The following is a 7,475-nucleotide window of genomic DNA, read 5'->3' on the forward strand; positions in this document are numbered from 1 at the left end:
CACATTTTAGTAAAGTTTGTCCCAATGTGTCTTTTTCTCGGTTCTGTAAATGAAAATTAAAATGAACAACTCTGGTTCTATTTTCCATATGGGGGATGTTAAGTGTGAAGTTCTCCCAGTTTGGATCCAGTGGTCTTGAGTTACAGAATTATTTTACTCAAGAAAACCCCAGGGCCACTGTCCAAGGTGTACCTTCCCCCAACAAGGGTCCTTCCCCCAACAAGGGTCCTTCCCCAACAAGAGTCCCAAAGCAAGAAGCCCCAGGGCCACTGCCCAAGGTGTACCTTCCCCCAACAAGGGTCCTTCCCCCAACAAGAGTCCCAAAGCAAGAAGCAGACCTATTTGGAAGAGATGTGTTTAGAAGACACCACCAGATTCTGTCCAAAGGGAGAAAGAGAAAGTAAACATCTTCCAGAGATCAAAGCCCCAGGTAAGACCAGAAAGGGGGATTTCTCAGCTCCTTAATAAAGCTCTTTGAAAGAAAAACGGGAATGGGGTGCCTGGGTGGCTCAGTCAGTTAAGCATCTGACTTGAGCTCAGGTCATGATCTCACAGTTCGGGGGTTCGAGCCCCATGTCGGGCTCTGTGCTGACAGCTCAGAGCCTGGAGCCTGCCTCGGATTCTGTGTCTCCCTCTCTCTCCCTGACCCTCCCCTATTTGTGCTCTATCTCTCTCTCTCTCTCAAAAATAAATAAACATTGGGGCGCCTGGGTGGCGCAGTCGGTTAAGCGTCCGACTTCAGCCAGGTCACGATCTCGCGGTCCGTGAGTTCGAGCCCCGCGTCGGGCTCTGGGCTGATGGCTCAGAGCCTGGAGCCTGTTTCCGATTCTGTGTCTCCCTCTCTCTCTGCCCCTCCCCCGTTCATGCTCTGTCTCTCTCTGTCCCAAGAAAAATAAATAAACGTTGAAAAAAAAATTAAAAAAAAATAATAATAAATAAATAAACATTAAAAAAAAAATTTTTTTTTAAATTTTTTTTTTCAACGTTTATTTATTTTTTTTGGGACAGAGAGAGACAGAGCATGAACGGGGGAGGGGCAGAGAGAGAGGGAGACACAGAATCGGAAACAGGCTCCAGGCTCTGAGCCATCAGCCCAGAGCCCGACGCGGGGCTCGAACTCACGGACCGCGAGATCGTGACCTGGCTGAAGTCGGACGCTTAACCGACTGTGCCACCCAGGCGCCCCTAAAAAAAATTTTTTTAAGAAAAATGGGAACGCAACCAATGAAGATTCCTATGGTCCTTGTGGCGGGTGGTGACATCACAGATTTCCCATTCCCAGATTGAGGTTTAATGGGTCAGAATACAGGTTATAAAACTGATGAGAAACCTTCAATGGATCCTTCACCCTCCAGACAAGATCTCTTCAAAATCCACTTGCTCCAAGAGATAACCTTGATCAAGGTACAGCTATGTAAAATGTACGTACAGCTGTATTGTCAAGTGGTAAGATGAGGATAAAATAAACGTGTATATCTGAGGAACACTCATATAAATACATAGGAAACTAAATCGACGTAGAAGACATTGAAGAAACGAAGACGGGTCTATAGTCGAAAGCTGGCTTTTTGAATGTCAACACTTGGGAAAAACGAAATGGAGACTTTTCACAACATTACAGGAAACAATAAATTTGGAGGAAAATAAACATTTGGAAGAACAAAAACTTCTAATTGGAGTTATTCCTCCAGTACAGTATTTTTTTTAAGTTTATTTATTTATTTTGAGAGAGAGAGAGAGAGGAGCTCGAGCAGAGAAGGGGCAGAGAGAAAGAGAGAGAGAATCCCAAGCAGAGCTATCAGTGAGCACAGAGCCCAACAGGGGGCTCAAACCCATGAACCATGAGATCATGACCTGAAAGGAAACCAAGAGTCAATGCTTAACCAACTGAGCCACCCAGGAGGCCCTGCCTTTAAGCTTTGGGACTTCTTTTACTGGGGGTGCATGGGTAGCTCAGGTGGTTAAGCATCTGACTTTGGCTCAGGTCATGATCTCACAGTTTGTGGGTTTGAGCCTCACGTTGGGCTCTGTGCTATCAAATCAGAGCCTGGAGCCTGCTTCGGATTCTCTCTCTCTCTCTCTCTCTCTCTCTCTCACCCCTCTCCCCTCCCCCACTTGCGCTGTGTCTCTCAAAAATAAACATTTGGGAAAAAAGTGTAAAGGCACATTGACCTCCAAATAGGAAGAGAATCTTAAGAGTAGTAATTCTCTTGCTTATAGTTTTGAAAATCAGTACAGGAAACAATGAGTTCTCTCCCAACTGGGAGGCCAAAGAAACATTTCCTTCATGTGGGCTGTGCTGCCCAGATGAAGACTCCAGAATCTGTTTTACTGAGTGTTCAGGATTCACAGTCCCACTGGCGGTCCCAGTTGTCGCACCCACCCATGACCAGATGGACTGGGCGGAAAAGCCCTGATGTAGCCGCATCCTCTTGAAAAGACTTTCTCCAGTCTGGAAAGAAGGTGGCAACATCAGTGTTCTCATGGCTCACACACAGTGGTTGCTATGAACACCACATCAGAATGAAAACTTAGGGCTAGCAGCCCTGTACTCTGTTTTCCAGAAATAAGCTGTAAGGGAACACAGTTCTTACAGCTCAGACGGAGGAATTATTGCAATGAGGCTTGTCTGAATATGAACATGGGCTCTAGGGAGGGAGGGAGGGAGGGAGGAAGGAAGGATGGGAGGCAGGAAGGGAATAGGGACCAGATCTCCAAAGGAGGCTTGGTCATAACAAGATGGAGGCAGGGAGGAAGCATAATGTTGATGGGGTAATATTTTAAATTTTTTTAATGTTTATTTATTTTTGAGAGAGAGAGAGAGCGCAAGCAGGGGAGGGGCAGAGAGAAAGAGGGAGACACAGGATCTGAAGCAGGCTCCGGGCTCTGAGCTGTCAGCCCAGAGCCCCATGCAGGGCTGGAACTCCTGAACTGTGAGACCATGACCTGAGCCGAAGTCCTTAACCGACCGAGTCACCCAGGCACCCCTCCTCGTTCATTCATTCTTACTCTGTGCCAGACATAGTGCTACACCCTGGGAATAGCTGATTGCTATTCCAGTGGCGAGGGAGGAAGGACTGTGGAAGATTCTCGGCGGCAGGGAACTTCCATGACGTCCCTTCTCCAGAGGGATGTCTCTGCAGAGTTATCAGCGGGAGGGTAGAGTCAAGCTGGGCTTCCTCCCCTGGATGTGCACAGGTCCAAGGACACAGCATGGTACTAACACGACCCGTGAAGGGTGGCATCGCTGTCCGCCCACTACGCCACGGTCACCCGGGGAGCTGCCGGGTCTCATCACGCAGCAGGGGTCCGCGCGGGGCTCCTCGCGCAGCACGCCCCGCCCCTCCCCCCACCTCCGACGCCGCGCTCTTGACTGCAACCGCAGCGTTAGAACCGCGCGAGGTGGGGGATGAGGGGCACAACCGAGGAAGCAGCGCCCCACCCGGCTCCCCGGGCTGGGAGGCCCCGAATTGAGGGTTCCACCTGCAGGATCACGCACCTCTGGCCCTGTGCTCAAGGCATGCCGTCGGTGTAGGCAGCCTTGGCCGGGTTGCCTCTCGGTCACGCTGAACCGGACGGAGGTCGCCAGGCCCTGGACGGCCTCGTCCTGGGTTCTCGCGTCGCTGGGAATGTTGTACGGGTAACACTACTTGAGCGGAGAAGATCCATGCTCTCCCTACGCCCCCATTCGGACGGCTGGGGGACTTACCACGCTCTGCCTGGGAGAATCTTCGGTCCCTGGAAGTAAGTAATGGCCGGAGGGAAAGTTGACCTTGTGACTCCTGCAGTTCTCAGGCTCCACCCAGTTCGGGTTCCTGTTTGAAACCGTTTGCTTTCTCTTTTTATCCTAATGCTCCACATCTCCATAATGAGAGATTCTTGAGTCTCGGCTTCAGCTGTTTTGTGTGGTCAGTGTTTTATCACCTTGAGGGGTGTCTGCAGGGTCCCCCAAGGGAATTGTGTATGTCCCTATAGCTTAGATGGAAGTCACTCAGCGGCAGACATGCCGTCCAGATGTGATGAAAGGCTATCTCGAGTTTGAGCTTGCTTTTTTTTTTTTTTTTTTAACATTTTTTTTATTTATTTTTGGGACAGAGAGAGACAGAGCATGAACGGGGGAGGGGCAGAGAGAGAGGGAGACACAGAATGGGAAACAGGCTCCAGGCTCTGAGCCATCAGCCCAGAGCCCGACGCGGGGCTCGAACTCACAGACCGTGAGATCGTGACCTGGCTGAAGTCGGACGCTTAACCGACTGCGCCACCCAGGCGCCCCGAGCTTGCTTTTTAGGGCAGTAATAATAATAATACAATCATGGCTATATTCTATACTTACTACGTGCCAAACGCCTTTCTAATTTCCTTCTCTTTAAAAAAAATTTTTTTTTAACGCTTATTTATTTTTGAGAGGGACAGACAGAGCAGGAGCAGGGGAGGGGCAGAGAGAGACAGGGAGACACAGAACCTGAAGCAGGCTCCAGGCTCTGAACTGTCAGCACAGAGCCCGTCGCGGGACTCAAACTCACCAACCATGAGATCATGACCTGAGCCTAAGTTGGATGCTTAACGGACTGAGCCTCCCAGGCGCCCCTCTTTCCCTTTAATATTGACTTCATAAATGGTATAAGCCTACATATCATATACTAAGAATTATCACCTAAAATACCATGAAATGAAAGTCAGTTCAGTTATGCTTGCAGAACACGCGGACATTTGTTTGTATGATACAGTTATTCAACAATCATTGAGCTCCTAAAATGTGCCCTCTACTGTGCTTAATGCACAGGGTTACTGAGTAGTCTATATGTTAATACACGTATAGAACTTAGAAAAGTACCCGGCAGGGTGAGCACTGGGTCATTTTTAACTTCCTTTTTTCTTTATATTTCCTGGGGTAACAGCATTTTTAACAGATACTGTTTTTATTTTTTAAGATTTAATTTTAAGCAATCCCATCGTCCAACATGGGGCTCAAGCTTACAACCGAGATCAAGAGTCACGTGCTCTACTGACTGAGCCCGCCTGGTGCCCCTCGATAGTTTCTAAACATACTAGGGGTTGCAAATAATCTTAGCAGACCCAAAAGAAAAATAAAGTGTCTCGGTCCAAGCAAGGTTACAGTATATGGGTTGTCAGATCCTGGATCGCTGGTGGCGTTATAGGATCTGGTTCAGCAGCCCAAAGTTACTTATATTTGAGCACCCGTCATCAAACTGAGTCTCTTCGGAAAGTGAGTCTCTGTTACAGCACAGGACATTTAGTTCCGTGCCTCTCACATGAATAAGAAAAGCTTTCAGTTTTGCTTAGCCGTCACCTCCTACCCCTCCTTTATCCCACCGTTACAGGTCACTGACCTGGCCGACTGTAATAATTGGAAATGTATGAATGCCCTCTTAAACTTTCACTGTAATATGTACAGTCATCTAGCGTTTACACTGAATAAGTGATGGCAGGCTGAGTCTGAGCGTTAATTCTCTTCTGTGGGACATTTGGCTAATTGATCGTCTTGAAATGCAGCGTGGACCTGTCCTTGAACTCGCGATTGTTTGGAAATAACATTCAGTGCTAATTTCTGCCCTTCTTTTTTTTACCTGGGAAATGAATGAAACCTGTAGTGACAAACAACTGTTTGATGCCCCTGACACTGAAAATAACCACCAGTGGACCGTAGAGCTGACGCGTTATATTCGAGTACATCTTTCATATGTATTCGTGTATGTCTTTATATGTCATCTATGTCTCTATACACTAATTTGTGCTTTAAAAATGGATATCCACTAAAAAGGAGAAAGGAAATACATATATGCACATTTTCACTTTCCTACCACTTCAAATCAGTGAAAATTGAAATGCATCCTAACATGTCCACATCTCGTAGGTGTCCTAATCATCTTTAGTAACACTTTAAGTTTTCTCTTTTGTGTATCATGATGAATTTGTGGCCTTTTGTAGACAGGTCCTTTGAAATGATGATGATTTTTATTCTTTTGGGGGGGCGGTATTCAAATGGCCTCAACTTAGCCCGTGAGAGCCCATGAACCTGGTTTCTTTGTCTTTTGGGCACTATTTCTAACATTCTCAACAGCATCCTTGCTTTCTTTCAAGAAGAGGATGTCCAGACACATGATGTTTTTTTACAGCAACAACCCTCCTGATTCCTTGTGCAAGAAAAGACAACTGGAGAACCAAGCATGAGCACTAGGGTTACACGTGAGAGTACACAGTGACCAAAAGCTCTATTTCTGTTGGACACATTTTGGGAACCACGCTAGAAATATTTATTTCGGAAGCGGTCTGGGTTCACACTTATTCTTTTTGTTTGAGACTTTATTGACTATCAAAACTCTCTACTCTATCGATTACATCTGAATTTGTGGAATCCAAATCCACTTCCACTCCCGGAAGTGAGTCCCTCTTTTGCTGTCTTTGCCATCTGCCCTTCCCCCTCATACTAACAGTATTCTCTACAAAACTGTAGCCCCAGTCACGTCTGTCAGCCCAGGGCCACCAGACAGATCTTTCTCCCAAAACTTTATGCCTGCAGCTGCAGCATAGAGGGTTGGCTCGGTCCCAGCCTTGTCTTTTTAAACAGTCATTTCCTCCATGTAATTTCTCTCCAGTTCTCTCTTCCTTTGTTTAACCAACACAAGGGCAAGCCACTACATCTGCTGGAAAACAGACACCAGTAGGTGCCTTAAAGCTAGTCTCACAAGCACACTCATACTCCGAGTGTGATTACTGTATCTTCCCATAGCTTTACCACCATGTCATTTCCCAAAATTCTGTCTTCTCTCCCCTCCCCCTCCTCTTATATCGCCCAGCGGTATTGGTTGGTGCCAGGGTATCAGATACAGTAGCCACAACATTTCAGGCTTGTAAGGACAAATATTTATTTTTCACTTGTGGGAGTTTTGTCCAATGCTGCAGGTCAGTTATGGGCCTGCCTCTGTATGACTTCCTTCTGGAATCCGCACTCACGTACAGCCAATCCTGGGAGATGATGTCCTCACAACAGAGGGAAATGGTAGAAACTTCCAAGACCTCGGTAGGTTTGGGCTCAGGCTTGGCTTGTGTCATGGCCTTCACCTTGGGCCGGTCAAAACACGTTCCAAGGTCACATCCAATATCAGCGAGGTAGAGAGATATATTCTTTCCATGGAGTGGACCGTGGACACTGCAAGGCATAAGGCAACATGTGAAGGTGTATAACTCTGTAACAAAGGGAAAACGATTGGAGACAATAATTCAATTGACCATAGCCGCGAACCTTACCCACCAAAAGCCCTTGGAGAAGGCTGCTGGACAGAGCCTCTGGCAATTTTGTCAATTTAAGATGCAAAATACTGCCTTTTGTTTTAAGCTTTAATACCTAGCCATTGTTCTGGAACACTATGAAAATTCTCACTGGATGTTCATCCTCTTACACCTGTTTTAACTAAAATAAAGAGGAATTTGTCTTAAAGATGCAGGTGTGTTTC

The sequence above is a fragment of the Lynx rufus genome, unplaced genomic scaffold, assembly GCF_022079265.1.
Source record: "Lynx rufus isolate CCGP_SWC_20201006 ecotype Redwood Valley unplaced genomic scaffold, mLynRuf1.p SCAF_9, whole genome shotgun sequence".
In the NCBI taxonomy this organism is placed as follows: Eukaryota; Metazoa; Chordata; class Mammalia; order Carnivora; family Felidae; genus Lynx; species Lynx rufus.